The 23,696-nt window shown below is 38.9% G+C and overlaps 1 protein-coding gene and 1 long non-coding RNA gene across 4 annotated transcripts in view; one reads left to right on the top strand and one right to left on the bottom strand.

The window, feature by feature from the left end:
- Positions 1-23,696, top strand: part of ULK4 (unc-51 like kinase 4) — a 240,376-nt gene that overhangs the window by 198,168 nt on the left and 18,512 nt on the right. The window lies entirely within an intron of this gene.
- On the bottom strand, positions 1,823-4,956 carry LOC118161289. Its single transcript, XR_004747926.1, has 3 exons — positions 4,843-4,956; positions 2,938-3,166; positions 1,823-2,136 (listed from the first exon to the last, which is right to left on the bottom strand). It is a non-coding gene; the product is annotated as an uncharacterized LOC118161289 (long non-coding RNA).

Below are 23,696 nucleotides of genomic sequence, written 5' to 3'. Positions count from 1 at the left end.
GTCTACAGGGATTCAACTTGCAACCTTTCTGTTCAAGCAGAGAGGAAGAAAAGAGACTAGGATGTATTCACTCTTTGTGCACCTTTCTGTTCCTCTCCTCTCTGATGGACAGGGATGCTCCCTCCGCTCCTCTGTAAAGAAGCTGGATCAGAGTTGGACTTCTGTGTTACAACGTCCATAGCAGGGTTTGTGCTCTAGTGAAGTTTTATGCATTTAGGAATTGTGGAGTGAGAAAGAAGGGGCACCAAAGCTACCATGTGTTATAGTGTCATCATTGGATGAGGTCATCTTAGGGACATTTTCTAGCCACAGACACATCATTAGTGAGAGCAGAGAAGTTCTGGCAACTTTATTTGAACCCTTGTCCAGATTTCATAATAGCATATTTAGTGCTCTTACTAATATTATGATCTGAGATGCAAACACTATAACCCATCAACATTTTAATAGATAGCAGAAAGAATGTTTCTGTTTTAAACAGAAAACCAGCCAGGCTACATGGAACAGCTGGACAGCCGCCTGTATCACACTGCTAAAGCAGCCATAGGCACAGTATTCTCTGCCACCCCCAGTCTTCTCTCAACCCCATGGCTTTGCAGGACAGCCCGAGCAATCGCCCTTACCCAGACAGTGTGATTTAGCATGTGGGTTCCTCCACGCTGCAGGGGATTTGCACCAACCAGACCTGAAGCTACACTTGCAGTATAGAAAGTATGTGTGGATGGTCTCTGGGGCCACCACGTAATGCAAGCATCACCTTTGTGTCTTAATCTGTATGTTTATATGGTATTCAGCGTAGTTTTGATTTTGTCTGGAAGCTTAAGACATGTAGCTAAAAGGATTCATCAGAGAAAAAGAGTACAAATGAAAAGAGGCAAGTTTTGTAGTATTTGAGGGGATCAAAGAGCCCTTTCTTCTTAATCACTCCCTGGACAATCATCCTTTTAGAAGTGGTATCTTATCATAAGTCAGAGTCTAACTTTATCAGATTAGTACAAATGATTTCAGGGCAAACAAACATTTTCTAATGCCAGTTGTAGGACAAAGGACAGAATAAAAGCAAAACTGTTCTCTGTATTTAATTATATATTTCTAGGAGTAAGAAAGGCTAGCCCTTAAAATCAGTGATGGTACTGGAGTTGCACATTTTAGCTTTCAGTTCACCAGTACAACAATTCTGGAGAGGAATGTAGAGAAACAGGTTATGTATTTCTTACATAATTCATATATTGCTTGATCTAATGCTTGAAATATTGAGGGGTCTTAGAGTTGCTGCAGCTTTCCTACAAAACTAGAAAAATCAAATAAAACCAATATTTTCTGCCACTCAAATGGCTTACAAAGCTCGCTCTTTTTTTTTTTTCCTGACAATCTTTTTACTAAAAGCATGTGATTGAAAATAGAGGGGTAATTAGCATTAGCCCACTTATGAGAAACTGCTAGTGACAGAAGCTTATTTATTGTTGTATACAATTAAAATATGATGTGAACACATGAGAATTTACATTAAAAGAAGATTGCAGCTTGTCAGCAGTTTCCTTTGTTCAGCTGTGTGTTTATTAGGCTACAGCTACTCACCTACTTTTATATGACTTTATAATAATAGTAGCAATGTCTTCATTATTAGAGATGACTAAACCAGTCTGATTACACAACATACAAAGAAAAAGTATACACGATATCATCTTTGTTAAAGAGCTAGCTCTGGAAGTAAAATAGTGTGTGTATGTCTATGTACATAAAGGCCTTCCTGCCTCACCTCTTTATTGTTTTATATATGTAAGTATTTATTTCTTGGAGTAAGTGTTGTTTATGCATAGCACCTAAGGTGATTTATGTAGATCATTTTGCTGGTTTTATTGGACAAGTTAAGTAGCTTTAAAAATAAGTGACTTGAGACCTGTGAGAAACAAAACACATGCATTTTTTTTCCTTATTCTATCATTATATAAGCAATTTCTGTAGTGTTATAGTTTCTCTCTATAGTTGTATACGAGGATCTTTGGGCACGGTAGTCCTGCTGTTGAAAAGAGGGTCAGCTTCTTCGTGATCCTTGACTTTTAGGTGCACGAGGTCACAGCAAAATATGCACATGCTTTTCTGACTCCTGTAATTGGGTGGGGAATATTTGAGAGCCTACAGAAAGGAAAGCAAAAGGTTCATCTGTCTTTAGTGCCCTGCTGACATACTTCATCCTGAAGGAAAACAAGGCAAAAATCTGGGCCTTGTGTCTGTCTGGCCTAGAGATGTGACTGAGCATAGAGGGGCTGTCAGCAAGTCCCGGTCAAAAGATGTAAAAGAAGGTTCTGGGAACTTTCCTGGAGCACTCTGAAATGAAAGGTTTTCTCTTTCAGGATTGAAATCAAGTCATTATAGCTTCAGTGTGCAGAGGGGACTTAGCAGTGCTATTAACTTGTGTTAATATGTTTTGCATTGTTCTCCGAAACACTCAGAGAAAACACTGGTCGTATTAATTTCATCAATTTCTTTTGCGGTCATTATGTGTAAGTCTAACTATCCCTTAAGCTTCCTGAAAACATAGTGACTGGCACATTCTTCTTGCTGACTGTGTGTCTCATTTAGCTGTTGAATTTCTGTCTAGAGGATTTTATTTCTCATACTCATCGATGAACACAGAAGTGGAGTTGTAGCCCATGAACTTGAACAGAACCTTAGCCAGGTTTTCTGGAGCAGAAGCAGGATGAATGAGCGAGGATTTTAGTCACCATCAAAAATTAAGACCTTCAGCATATGCGTCAGGTTCGTTTATGTAACAGGAAGAGCTGTGCTTAAGTGGTTTCTTGTGACTGTCATAATGGGAAGCAACATTTCCTTTCTTCAGCTTGCTGATGATGTCTGTTAAGATTTTTTACGCAGTTCCCCCCAACCCCGCAACCACTATTTCTTACTTTAGCCACAAACAGAAAAGTAACGAACTGTTACTTATTTGGGAAGTGTCTGAGCACTCCTGGAGCTGTGATAGCAATCAGTCAGGGATGTCCAGCAATTGAATGCTTGCTGCTTCCTTCAGTATGTAATGTTCAAATTACTTTTGTTGTTGTCGTTGTTGTTCGGAAGTTGAAGAAAGTTGTATGTGTTTGTGTATTGTTACCTCTATTAGCTCCTTTGGAGAAAAATTTCTGAAGAATCATAATGTCTCACTGCCCTGTACAAACATATCAATTCAGTTTAAATGGCAAGCAGTACTTCCAGATGTGATCTACATTCATCATTTCTGGATTTAATGACATATTTCTGCCATTTTTTAACCTAAATATGGAATCATTGACATTGATTTGAATGAGTTACATTTTCAGAAATGATTTTATTTGTATAAAATAATTTATTTAAGAATATCTTGATATTCTAATGCCAGAAGTGATGTTGTTTGTAGTTAAGTAATTGCAGGTGTTGATAATGTAGAATTATACCACACAATACATAATCATCTCCTTGTAGTACTTTCCTAATTCATGGCTAGTCTCCAAGCCATTTGGCTGGATATATGGGCAGAAACTTCTGAATGACACTGTTAGTGGTTTGCCCTCTGTTGACGTTTTTACCTTTGCAGCTTTTGCTCAAATCTGGTTATTAATTTAAAAATGTGGACCAGCTCATAATAATCATTATATGCCCCTGTAAAGTCACAGAGAAAAAAAGCCACAAATGTTTTGATGTTCTCACATTTGAAAACTGAGGTTTAAAAACCCCACAGTTTCAACATTTAGAAGTCACTCGCTAATGACTGTTTAATCGCAGGTTTAAAACTAGCTGTGATTTAAAGTAAAGAATGAAGAAAGAGGAGAGAGGCAAGAAAAAAGCAGATGGAAATAGCACTATACAAGAGCATCCAATCTTAATCTTGGATAGGAGAATTACTTGGGAGGGATTTTTGCTGTCCTTCAGTGTATAGAAATGAGAATGAGGAAAGTGCAATACTCCAAAAGTGCAGTTGCACCCTTCTGTTTTCAAAAGAAGAAAGGCAGCCATATAGGGTCATTGAAGCCCAGGGTGATCTAGACATAATTCTTGTAAGCTTGAATTTTACATAGTATCAATTAAAACTTAATCTACTTCATTTTAATGTGAATTCATTCAATTTTAATGTGAATTCATTTTAATGTTTTTATTTTATTACAGTGACTTATTTTTAATTCTTCACAATGTACCTCTGCTGTCAAATCTAGCTGGTGATTGGAATGCTTGCGCTCAGGTACACCAGAAATGCAGAAGAGAGAGCAAAATGGCATATTGTTATGACAAGCTTCATGCTTATCTCCCAGGAAACTCCACCTTCATTTATGTGCATATTTGCAGTTTCACCAGAGAGGGAATCTGCAAATATTTTTTGTTTGCCTGTTTATTCTGTTTCATGTAGTTTTAGTCAATTCAGTTTCATACTCTCTTAGTCTGTGTGACTCATCATATCAAAGCAAATGTCAAATACTATCCTCTAATGTTTAGGCTAATTCAGGGTACAGATAAGCAGACTTTGGTTCCAACTTGGGAACTGGTAAGTGAAACTCAAAGCCAGTGTTTATTTTCCTACAGTTATTGTGCAAACAACAGTGAATATTCATAGAATATAATGAATCCTAAAAATAATTTTCAGTGGTCCTTTATAAAGCTATATAAGATTAATCTTTACTGAGACTGGTGTCTATTAGGCAAACTGTATTTATGCAAGTATGAAAAGTTCCAAGAAAGGAAAAGTATGGTTTGTTGCAGCTTATATGTTTATCAGTTCATTTGCTTTTTAATCTTGAATGGAAGAATTATAATTGTAGTGCTGTAATCCATTATTAACAAATATTTAAGATTAAAAAAATCCCATTTACCTACCTAGTCTAACTTACGGCTGAGTCTTTCATCCTTAACTTAACTGTAGATATGAACACAACTTTATGGAAAGAAAAAATTCAGAGTACACACTTGAAGGTGATGAGTCTGCCTTCCTAACTTACTGACCCTGATTTTTATTTACATTAAACTAACATTGGTTTATTGATCAAATAAAAAATCTGGGGAGAAAAGGGATCAGGCCAAATGAAGTAGCATTGGAAGGAAAGAGTTTTAGCATTAAAATTAAAAAAGAAAAAAAAAAGTTTTAATCCCAAATGAAGACTTCATTTAATTTTTTAGTTTAGATGTTTGTCCTTTATGAAATTCAGTCAAATTTAAAAGAGAATTGCTGTTCAGAAACAGCATGCTAATGCTTCCAATGTCTGTTCTCTGTTGGTTTTGTTCTGTTGATGTAATTGGGGTTGTTATGTCAAGGAGAACACATTTCACCAGTTAATCTACATTACTAATTACATGGATCTTTAATAACTTTCAAACTCTTTTGCCTATTTCTATTGACAGTCCAAAAAGGCTCTGTTTCTATAGGAACTTCTTTGGTTTTTAACTGGCAGCTTCTGAGCAAAGTGTAACATTATGCAAGTGTTGATATATCTTCATGTAGAAACTGGAGAGGTCACTGGGTTTCTGGCAGGATGAAATTTCCCTGTGGTATCATTTATCCGGTTATCAGAGAAGCATCTCTGTAAAATGGCTGTGTTTAATTGAGGTAATCGTTTGAAACCACCTGTCTGCCCTGATCAAGGTCACACGCAGACTTGTTCATTCAGCTATTTTGCCCTTTGGTAAATCAGCAGAGATGGTTTCTTCTTACATTTAACCATATAATACCAAAGTATTTATTACAGCCTTAAACCTCATCCAACTCCCACACAAGTGCTGACTAATCCTAACAATAGATGGCGATGCACAGTTCGTTATGCAGGGAAGGGTGCTCTCAGCACTCCTCTAGGACCATAAACTTGCACATTACATATTCTTTGGGACAGCTGCATCTTGGAGCTGTCTGTAGGTTAAAGCTGGCCTGTTGCTGCTGCAGAGCATTTTTCAGACTACTGCAGCTCGGGGTTTTGTTGAATTAAAGTCTAGAGAAATTGTCAGGATTACTGCTGCTTGGTGGTCTCAGCAGAAAGGATGTTTTATTACAAAAATTAGATTTTTCTGCTTTGAGGAAAGAAGTAGAAAAATAATCTGCTCTAGTGTTGCTCAAGACAGCTATTATAATAATATATGAGCATATTTCAGTCTCTCCCTGGAAACGGAAAACTGTGAAAAGAAGACATCTGGAATAGTGGCACCGCACTGTACCAGCATCCAGCTGTTTGTTCGCCATGTACACACAAAAAAGCATGCCTTCAGTTTTACAAATAGCTTTCTAGAATGAGTGAAAGGGACTGTGCTCTTGGATTGCTTTGCTCTTGTGTGCTGCTGTTCTGCATTTTAAATTTTCCATTCCTACTGGTCCTGGGTGGGTGAGTGTCCATTTGGTTATATTGGAAGTTCTTGAAACATTTCACAAGATTTCATTCTAGCTGGTAGTGACAATTCACGTGCTGTACGTGGAATGACTTCTGAGATGTCTTTGATGGATCAGGTTTTGTGATTGTATATTCCTACTTTGTTTGCACAGAGGGAGATCATGTAAACTTTAAAGGAAAGTCAAAACTGACTAAGAAGGCTGATCAGAGTTTAAATCTAGAGAAATGAAAGTTTTGCTTTGTTTAGTCAAGAAGATGGGAAGTAGTTGGCTTTCCTTAGACTGCCTATTTTTGGCAGAAACAGACCACATCTGACTAGTACAGTTCCAAATCTGACCATAGCCCTAAGACTCAGTCCAGATGTTTAGATTTCTAATGCCTTAATGATGGGCTGTCACTAGAGCAGAATAGGGCATCTTGATTGTTGTCTGAAGCAGGCAGAAAACAGTGACTGCGTGCTGATTCACTCGGTATTGTTTTTTGGTGACAAATAGAATATAATTCAAGATTTCAGATTTTTACATGTAAAACTTTGGTGAGACCCAAATCATCACTGGCTTCTGACCCATCCAATTTTTATACCTTATTACAACCAGCCAGTCTTGTGTGTTGAAACCATGCTAATATGTAATTTTTCTGCAGATCAGTTTTGGCCTTGATAACTTGAGAACTTTACCTGCTTCATTTTCTGCTCAGAAAAAAAAGAAACTGATATGGTTTCTGTTAATCTCACTTCCAAGAATTTTGTTATTTTATTCTATTCTGTTTTTACCTTCAGAGCCATAGGATTTTCAAAAGACACTATCAACTCAAAACAACAAAATCATTTTTAACGTTGCATACTGAGGCTTCTGGCGATAGGTTCATTCTGACATGATCCAAATATTTTACTGTGTCATTTTTGGTTGTTTTAGCCAGCATGGGTAGTAATAGTATTGAAGTAAAATTTCTGATTCCTAATCCTGTAATGTGACCACAGAAAGTAATGCTATATTAGAGATGTGTAACAATATAGATTAATGGAAAAAAAAGGCATACAAGCAGGTGTTCTTTTGTACACGGAATACTGTTCCTTATAGATACTCTAAGACAATAAGTTCTCAATTTAATTATTAGAAGACTACTGGCATGCAAGGAGATTAATTTATCAGAACTAACCTTTTGTTAAATGACTGTTGATATCAAATACATGTGTTGATCCAGAGGACCATTATCTCAAGGAAACTGAAGTTACAATACACCTGAAAAGGTAACCAAATGTTAGCACAGCCCTCCAATACTCTCTTATGTTTATACCAGTTTGGTATCTGTCTGCAGAATGGTAGAACACTATTACGGAGGGCAGGTTCTAGTGCATGTTTGATGGGATGAAGAGTTAAAATCTATTCCAGTAAAGGCATACAAATAATTATATGCACTGCAGAACAATAATACTGTTGTCTCTTACAAATAGATTTCATGCTGAGATAGCTTCATCTTAGTGTGAAAATTGAGATGCAAACTAGAGATAATTTGTGTTTTGAGATGTTATTGCATAAATATTACGAGAAATTTGTTCAACATTTTTTTGGTAGCACAGCTCTGCTGTTCTTTTGTAAAATTAACCACATAACAATCTTCCAAGACACAGATGCAGCATGAAATAGGCTTTCTTATTTACTTATGCATTTCCCACATTCACTATCCTAAGGTGCAAGTCACGTAATCTACCAAGTGTCCATGACACAGCAGAGCTGCACCAGTTTACAAGAGCTAAAAAGTTCTACCGTGTTAGTCCAAAAATGCCAGGTATGGGGAATTTCTGTATCCTGTTGAAGTTAGTAGAGTATGGGCTTGCCCACTGCCTCACCTGGTTAGGCCCACAAGCTCAGCATTGCTAATTTTTCAGATATGCAAACAAACTGCTACTTCATACTAGTGAGAGAAAGCTATGGCTGCATATATTAAGAGTGGTTACCGGAGAGCATCCTATATTTAGAAGAGCATTGCAAGTCTCTACCTACCTCTTGCTATTCTGTATTGCAGATATGAAAACTGAAAATATACAGAAGTTCTAGAATATTTTTTGAAATATAAAACCATTTTTGATTGATTAAATTGAATGGGAATTACAGTAGCCAGGCATTTTGATCAGTATATCTAAGTTGGACTTCATTAAATTATGGAATACATGTAGGACTTAACAGCGGAGGTGTGTTCAGAAGACCAATTTGAAGATGAAGATTGTCCATATTGATTTGTGAGACGCTCTGATATCCCTTCCCATGGAGAGAGAGAATATAAGCACTTAGAAAGGAGAGAAGGATGAGACCGGGGCCAATGAGACCAGTTTACGGGTACAACGCATGGGCTGAATCAAATATTGTCGGTGCTTAACAAGTAACGCTTCTTCGTTTGCACATTGGTGTGTTTACAAACAGTGGTTAGTTCTATTTTTATTGGAAGTGCTATATTCTTATTCTTAACCATGTGCTTAGAAATATTTTTAAAGGAATATATTCCTCCTTGTGCCAATCCCTTCCACCCACACACCCTGCATATGCACACAGTAATTCAGCATGACATTCAGAAAGAAAAAAACACCATTTACAATCAAGACATTAAATTATGTTTTAAAATTCAGATTATAGAAGTTCAGTGCCTGAATTTGCATAGAAAATGTCTGGTTTGCATAATAACTTGAAATCTATTTTCCTTCTCTAATATATGGTTTTAAACTCCATTTAATCATATTTCTTTCTGGAAGGCACCAAAATACTAATACTTGATTCTGGTCAAAATATTTGGGCTGGTTATTTTCTACCCCCTTGGATTGCAGTTGGATCTTTGCTTACCTCTGGGACCCAGATGATTTTCCCCTGTAGTCACTTTGTTTTGCCAATTATTCATGTCCTTCTGGTGAAGTTAATAATGGACATTGGGAACTCAGTTTGAATCTCAGCTGAGGCTGCACTGAGTGCTCTCTGTAGACCAGTAAGTTAACTTTGCAGCTTTTTTTAGACAACTCATTTTGTAAGGATTTTTCTAGCCTGTCATAATAGCATCAAAAATGTCCTTCTGTTCAGTCAGCAAGGACTTCGTCTGTATGACACGCTGTAGCCAAACTGCACTCTTCTCAGAAGCATATAATTTAAGATGTCAGGAAATTGTGGGTTAGTGTTTGTAAAAAATCAGGCACATTAAAGCAACTCTGACAAGCCCCACTGATTCTTAGGATTTTTTTTCTCTCCATAGCTAACGTTCAGCTATGTAATTGCCTTCTATGGAGAGAGAATGCATTTTCACTCCTTTTCCTTCAGTGTTTTTTCTTAACTTAGTGTTTCGGTGAACAGTAATTTCTTTAAAAAGATCAACAGTGCTATAACTTCAGAAGTGAAATACGTGCATGTCCACGAACAATCTAGTCCAAATACAATACTGCAGCCTTACCTGCATCAATCCAGATGTCAGGATGTGAATTACGGGAGGTAGTGCGTGCATCCTGGTTTTCTTATTACAGAAAAATGTTACAGAAACAGAATGACTCAAAGACTTGTGGGGTTTAGTTACTTGAAAAGATTAGATCTGGGACGACAGTATTCTTTAGGAAGGAGTAGACTAAGAGACCGTACTGATTTATTTCGAATCTTGAGAAGATGAGAAAGGATGAGTTATCAGGTTGTTTAAATAACGTAGGACCGGTACAGAGAGGTACATTCATTTATCTGAAAGAAGATGAGGACTAAAGAAATGCATATAGATTTCATTTCACTTAGAAAATAGCTGAAATATTTAATAATTTGTCAGGTGTAGCCATCCATAAAGTTTTGTGCTATTAGTAGCTAAAAGTGCGATGAGGTAATAATCCAGATTTATTGAAGTTGAAGTTTAAATTAAGTTTGCACTGGAGTTCAGATGTGAATGTACAGAATTTCAACAGCTTTTCACAGGAGAGGTCACTTGCCAGAGCCAGAAATAGGTCACAAGATTGTATTTTTAATGTATTGGATATCATGAACTCCAGTGCTTGTTTATGACTCCAGATATTTCTGCAAATTGGATCTGAAGTTTCTTTCTAATATTGTTTTGTAGGCTTTTATCAGAACAGACCAGAAACAGGTACAAGTAACCAAAAGCCAATAATACAAGTGTGCTTGAATAGAAGTAATGGAAAAATACCCCTTTTCCCACCTGGGCAAAGTTCAGGTCAGAGTGGGCTGTAAAGATCCCTACTGTGATGTCCTGTCCCCCCGCACTGAGAAATGTGCCGCTGCAGCTGGGTTGGCACAGCTGTGGGGCGAACCCCCTAGCACCAATGCTGAGAAAATAAGACTTTCTGTTGACAAAGGTACCACTTGTCTCTCATCTTTTATTATGGTCGGACTTAGATTATCTCAGAGGTCTTTTCCAATCGTGACGATTCTGTGATCCCTGGGAGACACCAGCTCCCCTGACAACTGTGTTCTACTGTCACTCTATCTGTAACAAAGCATAAAGATCCAGCTATCCTGCTCCACTTAAAAACAAACAAAAAAAACCTCCCACATAACAGAAACAAATGTTTTTATAACAGCAGCTAGTTAAAGTTGAAAACAACCAGCATTTAGGAAGGTGCTGTTTTAAGAAGATAAACAAACCCTGTTGTGTTCCTGCTGTATACATGCCTGGTGTGATGCCAAGCCTCTCGTGGGGCCCATCCACGCAGTTCCAGCTGTGGTATTGGAAGTAAGGTTTCTTACCTACCTGACATCTCCAAAAATTATTTTTAGATTACAACCAGAATTTCCCCCTCTTGCTTAAACTAAGTAGCTGCTGAGGATAATTTGAAGTAGCCCTGCTGATTTTGCACTGAAATGAACAAAGAACAGTTAAGATTAACCCACCAAGCTGAGGGAACGGTAACACATGGTTTGGTGTACAGCAGGATCTGGAACTACTGTGCACATTTTGCAGTGATTGTTAGACTAGGGTGTTACATGGAATTAATACCTTCGTTAAAAGAAGCACAGTTTTTAGCTTCTATGCATGCCAACAGTTTATATAAAAAGACTTTGGGGGAACAGTAACTTCACCTTCATCTGTTAACATGAGTGGAGAAATATTTATTTTTTTTCTGCTAGGATTTCTCCTAAAATGGGGTGCGATTTCACAGGTTTCAAAATCTCACCAAAGCTGAGAGGGAGTGGGCTCACTCATCTCCTTGGCTCTTCTCTTCCTTCCCAGCCCTGCCACGCAATTCTGCCTTCGCCTCATGTCAGCTTCCACACCTGCCCAGAAGATGTGCTGGTGCAACCTGCTAACCTGGCAAAAACAATCACCACCCCAGGTAGTTTTCTGCCACTTTAGTGAGCTGAATCAGTTTAATGTGAGATCGGATGATTACTGGGACCTGTCTCTGCAATAGCAAACTCTTAATTTGTATCAGGCAATTTAGTAAAGTCATGCCCTTAGGGTGAGGTCTCGCAAGATGCCTGAGCCATTTCAGCAGCTTGCTGCTGTCAGAAGGAAGAATCCCCCAGGTACGCTTTCCCCCCTGCACTTCACACTGCCCCCCTTTCAGCTGGTTCAGCTCACTCAACTGGCAGAAAGTGAACCCAGGGAAATAAAAGTAGAGTTTTATGTCAGTACAGTGAGTTAGCTGAACTCCCAGGGGTATCAGACAAGTGCCAGAGGCAGCACAGCTGTGGACTGGCACTGGGAAGACTCAGCAGGAAAGAAGGGGGGAGCAGCCTCTCCTGGCGGCAGAAAGATGTGAGACTGGCTCAGCTGTCTCGTGAAACCACGCATTACTTCAAGCGTTAACACGATGTCGTCATTGTGAAGATGCACTCTGGTATGGAATTTTAAAGATGAAAAAAAAAAAAAAAAAGAGAATACTCTGGCACTTAAAGACAACAGGAAAAGCTCTACCTTATTTTCCCAACAAAATAGCTAAAAAAAAAAAAAAAAAGTATCTGGGAGCTGTTGGGAGCCAAAGAGTATCTACACCATGTGCTGACTAAAAGAGGTTTGATTTGTTCAGTTTTTTATATGCAGCCTAACACTTCTGCAAGGAATGCTGAGTTTCCAGCAGGCTCTGATTCTTCCTTGGAATTAAAAAGAAAAAAAAAGGTGTTTGTGTAGCTATTAACACCCTAATTAACACCTTACTTCTTTCAAATGGGCCAGTAGGATAGCTGGTGGAGTTGTGGCAGCTGGAAGTCAAACCTCACTGGTGGGTAAGCTTGAAGCATTAAAGGGGAGCAATCATAAAGAAAGGGAGATCTTGGGTAATGCCCTTAGTGGAAGAAAAAGTGTAAGATATTAAAAAAACAAGGCAACGAATAAAAATCAGTATTAAAACACCAGTGGCAGGATGTTCTGCTGGTATCATTTGGTGTAGCTTTGGTGAAGTCAGGACTGCCACACCGAAGGCTTGAATGCAGTTTCTTAGCAGAGATATTTGGGGAAATGTCCCTCCTCTGCTGTGCAGAAGAGAGCCACCTTAACTCATTATTCAAATGAAAAAAAGTTGCTGGGGCAAGACAACTTTTTGTCTGGATAACTGTATCTGTAGGAAGGCTTTTGCCAGCATTGTTAATGACATGGTTTCGTGATTGCTCTCAGCCAACCTGGTGTGTGGGCTGGCGTCAGAAAGGGAGGTCCCAGCCGCGCGTTCCTGCCGCCTCGCTGGTGCCAGTGCGAGTGCTAAACTGGAAAACTAACCTAGGGAAAAAAGGATGGGAGGGGTTGGCCAGATCACTTCCCTGATTTCTCACCATGCGATTGCACAAACACCGAGGCCGTCAGGGAGGAGGCTGGGAAGAGGCAGGGGAAAGGCCCTTGGGCAGCAGCTGGGACTTGGCTGTGTCGCACCCTGGGAAGGACCCACATCACGGGGAGAAAGATGGGCATTCGTCTTTTTTTCATCCTGTCTAAATAAATTGTGTCTCTGTAGCATGTTTCAGGATAGAGGTCGTGCTTCAGAGGTGTTCAGCACTTTGGAGGCCGGCCCAGCTCTGGCTGGATGTAGGTCAGCAAGAAGCACGGTCTCGTTCCCAGCGTATCGCTCCAGCTCTTGCCAGTAGGAACGCGGGGTTTCTTAATTAATTTTGCTCTGTGTAATACAGCACACACCTAAGCCTCTGATGGAGCACAACCATAGTTTCCAGTTTAACAATGTATCAAGGCGTGTCATTAATATACAGTTACATATGCTAAGTCCTGTCTTATGTAAGCAATAACACACAACAAGGTGTGTTTTTGTCAGCCAGCATGCGCACATCGCACTACTGGGGCAGCAGTGTTGCTGAGGGCCATAACACACCCAGGGCGTGGGTGTATTAGCTGACTAACACGCATTTTGTAGTGTTATTGCGCTCATTAACTATATTGAAGGGAAAAGTTTTAAAGTAAATTAAAATCTAAATTACGAAGAATCAACTCGCTGCTTAACTGGAAGCGAGCAAACTTCTCAAAGAAGTAACCAAACTATAGAACTGCTCCTGCCTTTGGAACTCCACCTTTTGTGCATCTTCCTCGCGGGTAACAGCAAGGGGCTGGGGCTGTTTGGCTGCAGAAGCAGCTGGCCCATGTTTGCTGAGCCATCAGTCCCGTCTGTGTTGCCCGGTCACCGTACAGCTCTGCAAAGGCAGCTATAGCTGTCACAACTCAGTGGCAACACGTCACAAATGTGCTTATATAAAACCCTCTTGGTTTGGTTGGAGATTGGTAGGGGTGATATATCAGAATCTGAAGGAAAAAAAAAAAAGAAGACTCTAAAAGACGCTTGCTTGCAGTCATTTCTGCCTGCTACACAGAGCCTGGCTTTCCCAGATCCTTTCCCTCGTCTTATTTCCATGTTTGTTCATGGAAGAGGGAGCGACCTGAGGACTTCAATATTGCATCTGTACTTTTCTTCTCTCAGCATGCTTTCCACAATTTTGTGCAACTTTTCAGAATAGATATCTTCCCCACCAAATGTCTGATTTTTTCCTTAGAAATACAGAAGGAGGAACTATCAGCATATTGCAGTGGAGCTCTTTTCCATCTTCTTGTGTCCCCTGCAAAGAAGAGATAATATAATGAAGTGTGTGTAATCAAGTGCGCAATAAAGTTATTTGACATGACTTTCTTTAATTGCTAACCATTCTGCTCTGTCTAAAAGTGGTGAAGCTGTCCTGATCTGTCCCAACTCTAAAGTGACTACATAAATATATGAAAAGGTTCATGACAATGCATAATTTTCTATATGCCTTTATCTGAAATAGATTTTTTGACTTGTTTCGTGTATCTTAGAAAAAAAAAAAAAAAAAAAACAGTTTTACCTTTATTTTTGCACCTGTGAAATTTCAGACTGAACAGTTCATTTTGGGTGAAATTAGTGCTTACTTTCATTGGGTTAATGGGCAGGTGATTTTGGTAAGAGTTGAATCAGATCTTGATGGTGAATCATTTTCAGTTCATTGATGGGGAGGTATAAGCTGTAAGGTTACAGCTGCACGAGACAGTAGCATGATCATGCTGGTTCCATTGCTTACTGGGATCTGCACTTTTATCTTGGCTATTTGCTCTGTATGTTGTAGGATGCCTACACCCAACATCTACTTTCCAGCTCTCAAAGTTTCATTCTTGCTCAGAGCAGACACCTGTCTTTGGGTATTTTTAAAAGTATCATCTCTGGTGGTTTTTCAGAACTATCCTTTCAGTCGAGTTTAGGGGTTGACCCAACACTGCTAATGATTATCTTATGCAAACACCTGTTTTTCTTCAACTCTGAAACCTTTTTTTTTTATATATATACATATTTTTTTGGCTCATAGAACATCTACTAGATGTTTTCTTTTGACTTAACACTAAAATGATCGAGGATTGAGTGGCTAACAGATAGCAATGTGTCAAGGATGCCTGCTTGTCCTAGAGAAATATTGTCCTAGAAAAAGAAAAACCTACAGCATAACCTTCCACTCCCCCAAAGTCATCTGATCCTCCAGCACTTAACTTACTTGTTAAAACAAGTTACTGATGAAATGAGAAACTTTAAACTGTAATATAGAGAGAGCTTGACGCTTGTCTGACTAGAGTAAACTAAGATTCATTCTGCTGATGTCAAAGCTGATGTAAAGGACGATCAGGAATATGCTCTTTCCAGTAAAAGTGCCAAGGTGTAATTAGGTATCATTGTATCTGGTGTGGTAAGGATGTGCTTGCGCACACAAACAATGGAAATTGCACCATTATGCACAGGACAACATTTAATTGCCCTGACATAGTTTACCCGTGGAATTGGCAAGATGAACATGTTCTTAACGTAATTACAAATGTTATTTTGATACTGTTAAGCCAGCATTTTGCTTCTACTCCCCATTACTGCTTTTTTTTTTTTTTTTTTTTTTTTTTTTGTGCCTGGTGTAAGGTTGCTTTGCTATATCTATACTTCACCTTGCAGGCTGTGGCCCTCTTCTTGTAGGGCAGACCTTTGACCACTGCACCAGTACAAATAAATAATAATGCTGTAAGAGCGGTGTGAGCTACCTGCCTAGTTTTTGTTTGTAATTATGCAGTATTCAGATATTTTATTTGCGTAATAAAACATACTCCCACCCCTTACCTTAAGTATGAGAGCAGGTAAACTGTTTTCTTAGTGTGAATATGATGCTTTGGAAAGTACCACCTTAAGGAGCAGTACCAGAAAGTTTTGATGTGTGAACGGTTTGGGTTCCTTAGAAGTCTTCCTGAAAAACACAGGTAAAGAAAAGGAAACCTTTCAGAATGTGCTCTTTTGTGATCTGTCATCATTAGTTAAGAGTACACGGGGCAAAAATAAAAACTTAATTTCCAATAAATATACAAAGATTTTACGCTAAGCAATTCATCGGTAATATTAGAAACAACCCATTATGGTAAATTGACAAAAACTGTGCATGCCAGTGGCAGAAGGTGGAAAGTTATTTTAATTATTTTTCTTCAGTCACAGTAAAATTATTGCAAGCAGATATAAAAGAGGACGAGTTAGCATCTACCTCCTCAGCTTTAGAACCAGAAAATAAATCACAGCCTGGGGTAATTGGAACTTGTTTCGACACGGTGCAGAATGCCACTATCTGTGTTGTAATGCACTGTGGTTCAAAATCAAAAATTACTAAAACAGGTTATTAAATTTCCCCCATAAGAATTGTAGCTCAGCTCTTTCATTTATCTTGATAATATTGGAGGTTTGTTGTTTAGGGGAATGAATGAATGACTAAAGAAAATTGCTTGCTATTGTTAGTGTCATTTACATATTATAGAACAAGCCACTAACATGGGTAGATTGCACTTTTTCCTGCTCAGTGTAGGTGTAAATCCTTGACCAAAGTTGTTATTCACTTATTTCTCTGGTATGTGATTGTAACATTAACAGATATGATTCCAGAGGGGGGAAAACGTTTCTGTTGACTTTTTACATTGTCATGAATGGGTGCTTCTTCCACTTAGCCCCAGCACAGCTGAAGCTACGAGGGAGAAATGCTTAATTTCCAGTAACAGGGCATCCACAAGCTCTCACTCTTGGAGAAGCCTCCTTGAAAAGTGCAGATATAGCCCAGGGCAGAGGCAAACAGGCTTTCTTCTAGTTTTCTGTCAGGAGAGGAACCACTCTTGATCTCTTTCAGAGGGGGAATTTTTGCATCTGCCCTGTGCTGCTTAACATAGCCATGCCTTGATTTAGAGAGAGCAAGAAAAGGATGCGATTTGGGTTCACCTAAGTGACTAGTTTGGTGTACACTGAAGCTGTCTTACTTCTAATACCCAGGGTTTTGGCTCAGTGCACAGCCCCCCACATGTGTCTGGATCCATGGCCATTCTTGATGAAAGAGGAGAAAAAGTATTACAGGCTTCACCTTTTCTGTATCGAAAGGTTACAGTCTTATATCCACTCCAAACCCATCCCTGTTTATCAGAAGACCCACTGACCTTCTCTGTATGTCACATAAAGGGCATGTGTAGTACAGTATGTGGGGCACTCCTCCATCAGTTATGAGGCATAGCCTCATCATTGGCAAGGCCAGCTGAAATCAGGTGTGAGTGGATTTGAATCTTCATCTGTAGAATATTGTTGCGTTAATGATGTTTGATCACACAGAGATGGTAATTCATTGTGGGAACACTCCAAAACTATTCTGTATTTTTATCATGTCCTATTTCTATTACTACAAATGTTCCATAACTGATTCAATATTGCTTGAGAACTTTAGATATTCTATAGTGTCTGGACAATATTCCCATCACAAATGTACTCATTATGTTGATTTGTATTTATCTGAATTTTCTGCAAGAGGGGTGACGTTAGAAGTCCAGGAGTGTTCTTCAACTTATAAATGTCTCCCTCTTGCTCTCTGTGTGCATCCTGCTGGGTCTGCTCAGTGGAGCTGAGCAGAGTGAATAGTAGTGGGCAGGATGTGGTCATTACAGCCTTTGTGTGCTGCTGCTGAAACGGTGGTAGTGACAGACGTGTTTAAACATTTGTTGCCAGTGTTATTCTAGTGTGACTTCTGAAATAATATGGAGTCAGGGAAGAGAAACAAAGCTACCCATGAAAGTCATTTACTGTTGCGCAAGATTGAGGGGAAACGCTGTGGTGATGCTAGTGAGAGAAAGCATGCTAAAAGCAAGTTAGCCTAAAGACAGCAAAATGTCTCCTTTTCTTCTCCGGCATAGGCAGGACTCAATATGACATGCATGGCTGCTTGTTCTTGGAGTTTTCTGATATGTTCAGTTGTATAACAGTTGTATAACTGTAGCTTTGGAGTGCTTGGGCTCTGAATTTTCCGAAGTGTCTGCCTCAGGTTTAATTTTTCCTAAGCTGTTTTTGAAATTTCCAGAGTTTACTGGGAGATTATGAAGAAATATTATTTTATTATTAGCTGGTCTTTTAAACTTCTGGTGACTTTTTTTTTTTTTTTTTTTTTTTTTTAACTCTGTTTTTCTCAAAAGTTATTGCTCATGGCAAGAATTTGACGTTAGTTTTGGCAATGTGGTTTTTGCCATATCTTGACACCTTCCCTTATATGAAAAGTTTTTTAAAGCTTGAAAATTTTAAACAAGTGACAGCTTATTATAAGCTCAGTAAAGATTTCTTCCATATTAGAAAATGAAATGTCTGAAAATTCCCTTCTCACCCAGTACACAAAAGTTTCTTGCAGCTATGTTGCTGATTGTATGGTCCCCCCTCAGCTATTGTTTCCATTTAAACAGTGCATGCATCATCTCAGTCTGAGGACAAGCACAGTTCTTATCTTTCCCGCTCATATATGCAGTAAGACTGTAAGTAAGCCATGCCTAAAACCAAGTATGTTCCAGTGTAGGGCAAGAGAGTGAAGCCAGATCTGCGCTTTGTGATTGTTGCTTTGGGCTAGAGAGAAAGTGAGCTACAGACAGCAGAACTTCACATTTCCCAGTGTATTCTGGGTCACAAGAGCCAATGGTCTGGAAAATGTAAATTTAATGCCTGAGCTAATGTTTTCATGTCTGTTGATTTATTGTGATCTAATGTTTTAATTCCCGCTGGTTGGTCTTCTTCATGGTCTCATGGAATCAAATCAACATCTGGGGCAAAATCAAAGTGCTGTCTTTTAGCCAGCCCTTTAAAATGTGTGATTCCTTTCTTACATGTCTATTTGCTGTGCTCCTGTTTAAACGGCTGCATCTGGAAACTTAACTAAATGCTCTCAGCATTGTTAAAAAGTCTCGGAAGTTTAAGATAGAGTAAGCTTCTTTTTGTAATGCTTCTTCAGAAAAAACGTGTGCTAAAGGAGCATGGGGTATATCCAGTGATTCAGGCATTGGTAACTGATACGAATGCCCCTGTGTACGCTTAGAATTCCTATCTGAAAGACAGCGTGTGCGTCAGGTTCAGCGATACAGTACTGCCTGGCTGGACTGGTTTCTTACCGAAGGACTGTACAAAATGGTATCTGACTGGATGGGTGCTGCAGTTGCGTACGCTACCTTCACCGGTGGTGAATGGAATTGTTAAGCATCGGTTGTGTTCGGTTAGTTGCTTTGAGTCAGAAGGACGTTCAGTAGCTGAGGGATACACGCCCTGGCAACTGCAGGAATTTTGGTGAAGGGAAGAGAAACTGAGCAGTATCCCAGTGTAGAGCCAGTTTCCTTAACCAAAGGGAATTGTCTTATTTCAGGTGTGCAGCTTGAGAGTCTTGGTCAATCATAAGTGCTTCTGAATGTCCACGTGGCAACACGCCACAAAATCCCCTCTTTTGTCCCTTTGAGCTCAGAACACTGTGACATGCTTAAAAGCTTTAAAAATACTTCTGCTGATGGAGAACTATTTATACATATGGAACCTGTCAGCCTTCCATCCCCTGCCCTTCTCTGATTTTGTGCTGCACTGGAATAGGCTGCCCAAGGAAGTGGTTGAGTTGCCATCCATGGAGGTCTTTAAAAGACGTTTAGATTTAGAGCTTAGGGATATGGTTTAGTGGAGGACTTGTTAGCGTTAGGTCAGAGGTTGGACTCGGTGATCTTGGAGGTCTCTTCCAACCTAGAAGATTCTGTGATTCTTGCAAGCTGTGAATTTGGCATGTGATTTACATTTATGCAGAGCTACCCTCTTAAGTCTCATTTATTGATTTGAACATACCTAAGATACATCAGGTGCTGACACTGTCCTTGTGCAACGGTGAAGCACCAGTTAAATATGATGATCATTTTTAATTAGGTCTCCCCAGTGCTGAAATGGCTGCAGTCTCTGGTCTGTTCTCCATTACTTTGCTGGTCAGAAGTGGTTGACCTTTAGATTATGCTGCAAAATCCATCTGTTGCTGCAAGCTTTTGTGAAGAAAGATGTAAAGAAAATATTATCTCCTGTCAGTCAGTTGTTCTGAGGATAGCCCTAACCAGTAATCAGTCCTCTGTTGTGATCTCAGAATTTGAAGGCCATAACTGGTCTCTGCCAAATTTCTCTGCCTTCCCCATTGCCAGCCTCCAGCTTATTCTTTTGATAGTCTCATCCATGAGACTTCTTTGTTAACAATCTGGTCTTTGCACTTTCTGTTATGTACCAGTCAGCCTTCTATTTCTGTATCGTAGCCACCCTGTTTTGCCCTAATTTAGCATTTTTGGTCCCACATCCTTAAAGATTGTTTAGAGAAATTATCCCTTTTTTTTGCCCTCAAATGTTGGTTGGCAGCATACTTTTGATAGTCTTTTGTCTACTGATAAACTAAAAGTTAGATGCCCTAATGTCTTTTAAATATAGCTGTTGTAACAACTTTTACTCATGTAAATGCCACTGACATGTCTGAAGTTTCTGAGTCCAATTTAAAATGAGACTGACAAATAGTTCTCCTAATTACAATGCGATGATGTTCTTGCTGCTTGCTGCTTCACCTGCATTACGAAAATTATCAATGCCTTTTAATTATGCAAATTTTCCTCCTCTAACATGGTAAGCAGTGTTCTCATGAGTATTTTAGTTGTTTTCAGATATATTTGCAACATTTTCTAATATTAGCTTTATGCTTTATCAGTCTCAAAATTCTATCCTGTGATTTCTGCTAATTGAATGCTGTAATATCCTGTTCTTAGTGTACTTGTATGTCCTGTGGCAGTAACATTATTCCATTTATCTGATGTCTTTATTAGAAGTTTTTGTTTCATTTAGAAGAAGAAGAAAGGGTTAGTTTTTCTTGGCTCTGAGCATCTGTTCAGAAAACTCCCACAGTCCACACCCATCACAAAATTATCCTCTTATAAACAGTTTCATGATTCTTAGTTCTTTGCAGTGCCTTATTATCCTTTTTAAAAGTACTTCAGTGGTACTCTCATTAAGCAGGAACTAATACACCCACAATTTGTTCTCAGACTCAAAAGCTAGATATGTTAATTGTATTTGTGTGCTTGTCGTATACATACTACAAATTCATGGGAACATGATCTTCAAAAACTTTTCTCATTTTGGTTTCATGAGTGAATTCAGGTACTGCACCACATAGGAAGTGTCACTCTATCAGTTTTGAGGAGTCTATCTGGCTTGCTAAATTTTTTAATGGAAGTATGATAAGGGACAGACACAATCAGTAAGAACTGTCTTGAACTGTCTTATCTGTGGGAGTTTTCTCCAGGAGATGTTTCAAGGGAAATCCTAAGAAACCATTTCAAGGTGATGAGACAGCTTACCTCCAGGTGGGATGTCCATAAGAGGACTTCCAAATATGTGCAGTTTTCTATCTGTCTTGGAATGTTTATGTCCATAAATGTAGAGGTGGTAAGACTTTAAGTAGATCATAGGAAGTATGTAGCGGTAATTTAGATTTTCGTTTCTGTAGTTCTATCAATATGATTATTAAGTGTTATGTAGCATGGTCACTCATCCAGGTTATATTCTGATGTGTATATTGTTCAAAAATTGTCTTGTAATAAAGACAAGGATGCCATTTTTCATGGTCACACACAGTCCTCATTTAATAGCGTATCAGTTAATCAAATGAAAAAATACATGATTTGCAACGAAGGTAAAAGTCGTTCGTGATTATTTACTTTTATTATTTGAAGATTTTGAGAAACTACCGTATCTTCGTATCAGATTCATTTTGTACACTGACACATAAAGTATTCCTGTGAATACCAAAAGAGAGGAAGTCAGATATTCACTTTTCAGACTTTTTAATTTTCTTCTAGTGAAAATTACACAGATTTGTCATCTCAATCAGTTCATTTTGTTGTTGTTTTGTTTTGTTTTCTTTCTATATAAAGAAATGTCCAAAAAATTGTATTTGTCCATGAATTCTACAGGACCTCAGATGAAATTGCTTAGCCTGTAATTGTGGTATGCAACCTATCAAGTAAAATCAGCATCTATAATAAAAATTGCAAAATGACTACAGGGATTGTTCTGAGAACTGCAAACAATTAACTCTGATTTTTGTTGTTTTTGTTAAGTTTTGTTAAGGTTGGATAGATAGGTATGATAAAAAGGAAAAGATGGGTAAACAAAAGGTAAATAAAGTCCCTAATGTAAGAGTCAATATGATGTATGTAAAAGAAGTTTATATTTCTCCAGTTTGTCCAAGTGACTCACTAGTTTGTGAAGAATTGTAATACATTTGATATAATGGACTTGCATTTTTAAAAGGCCTTTCATAAGGTGTCTCAGTAGAACTTCCTAAACTAATCTGCCATAGGAAAGAGGAAAGTTCTTCTTGAGATTAGTAACAGTTTAAATGACAGAAAATAGTAAATGTCTAGTTTTTCACAATAAACATAGTTTACTGTCATAAACCTGCTAGGATCTTTGCTGTGGAATGTATTCATGAATTGTCTGGAAAAAGATATAAACTGAAACATGAAGGTTTTTAATGATGGAGAATTATTCAAAACTAAGACTGATGGTGAAGGGTTGCAGACAACTCAAAATTTTCATTGAATGGATGACAGAATTGCACATAAAATTCAGTATTGAAAAATACTGAATAATGTTTGGAGGGAAAAATCATCCTAACTATACAGACCTTGGGGCCTGTAGGCCATTGGTCTGAGAAAAATGTCCATGGGGCCAGAAATGAGTAAGGAGCTCCTCCCTGGCTGGTCAGCACCTTTCCTGGACTGCTACCACTTTTCTATAACAATCACCAATTCTTAATTTTGGCAATTTAAAGCTGTTTTTACAGTAGCATGTCATAGGCTTTGTAGACACCATGTGGAAGTTTGGCTAGCTTGATGGGAAGGAATATATATATTTTCCTCACTGTAAAGGTCCTGGGATGTAGAGAAGGTATGTACCAATCCGTTTGCTGTAGCAACATGAAGAAGTCTGGTTGGTGGAGGGTTGTGGCAAACTGTCATCTGTTGCAAGATGTTTTAAAGCCTAAAGGCACCTGCCTTACCCACCTTAGTGCTCTGAATGACAGGATAGAGAGGGTAAAGTCTGGATCCAGAAAGACTACAGGCCTGGGGCACGTTTCTCTGGTTACACATCCAACTCCTGTGGAAGGGGAATTGGAGAATGTGCCAAGAAGCATGTTAGCATTCTCCTGGAAGAGGAAGACACCTCTTTTACACATGCACAGGAAATGTAAGAAAGGGCTGGCTGCACCTCGAGGACTGTGTTCAGCTTTGGACCCCTCACTACAAGGACATCGAGGCCCTAGAGCATGTCCAGAGAAGGGCTACGAAGCTGGTGAAGGGCCTGGAACACAAGTCCTGGGAGGAGCGGCTGAAAGACCTGGGGTTGTTTAGTCTGGAGAAGAGGAGGCTCGGGGGAGACCTTATTGCTCTCTACAGCTACCTGAAAAGAACATGTAGGGAGCTGGGGGTCAGCCTCTTTTCACAGGTAACTAGCGATAGGACTAGAGGGAATGTCCTCAAGTTGCGCCAGGGGAGGTTTAGCTTTGAAATTAGCAG

Source organism: Oxyura jamaicensis, chromosome 2, assembly GCF_011077185.1.
Source record: "Oxyura jamaicensis isolate SHBP4307 breed ruddy duck chromosome 2, BPBGC_Ojam_1.0, whole genome shotgun sequence".
Taxonomy (NCBI): Eukaryota; Metazoa; Chordata; class Aves; order Anseriformes; family Anatidae; genus Oxyura; species Oxyura jamaicensis.
This window is presented reverse-complemented; position numbering and strand designations above follow the sequence as displayed.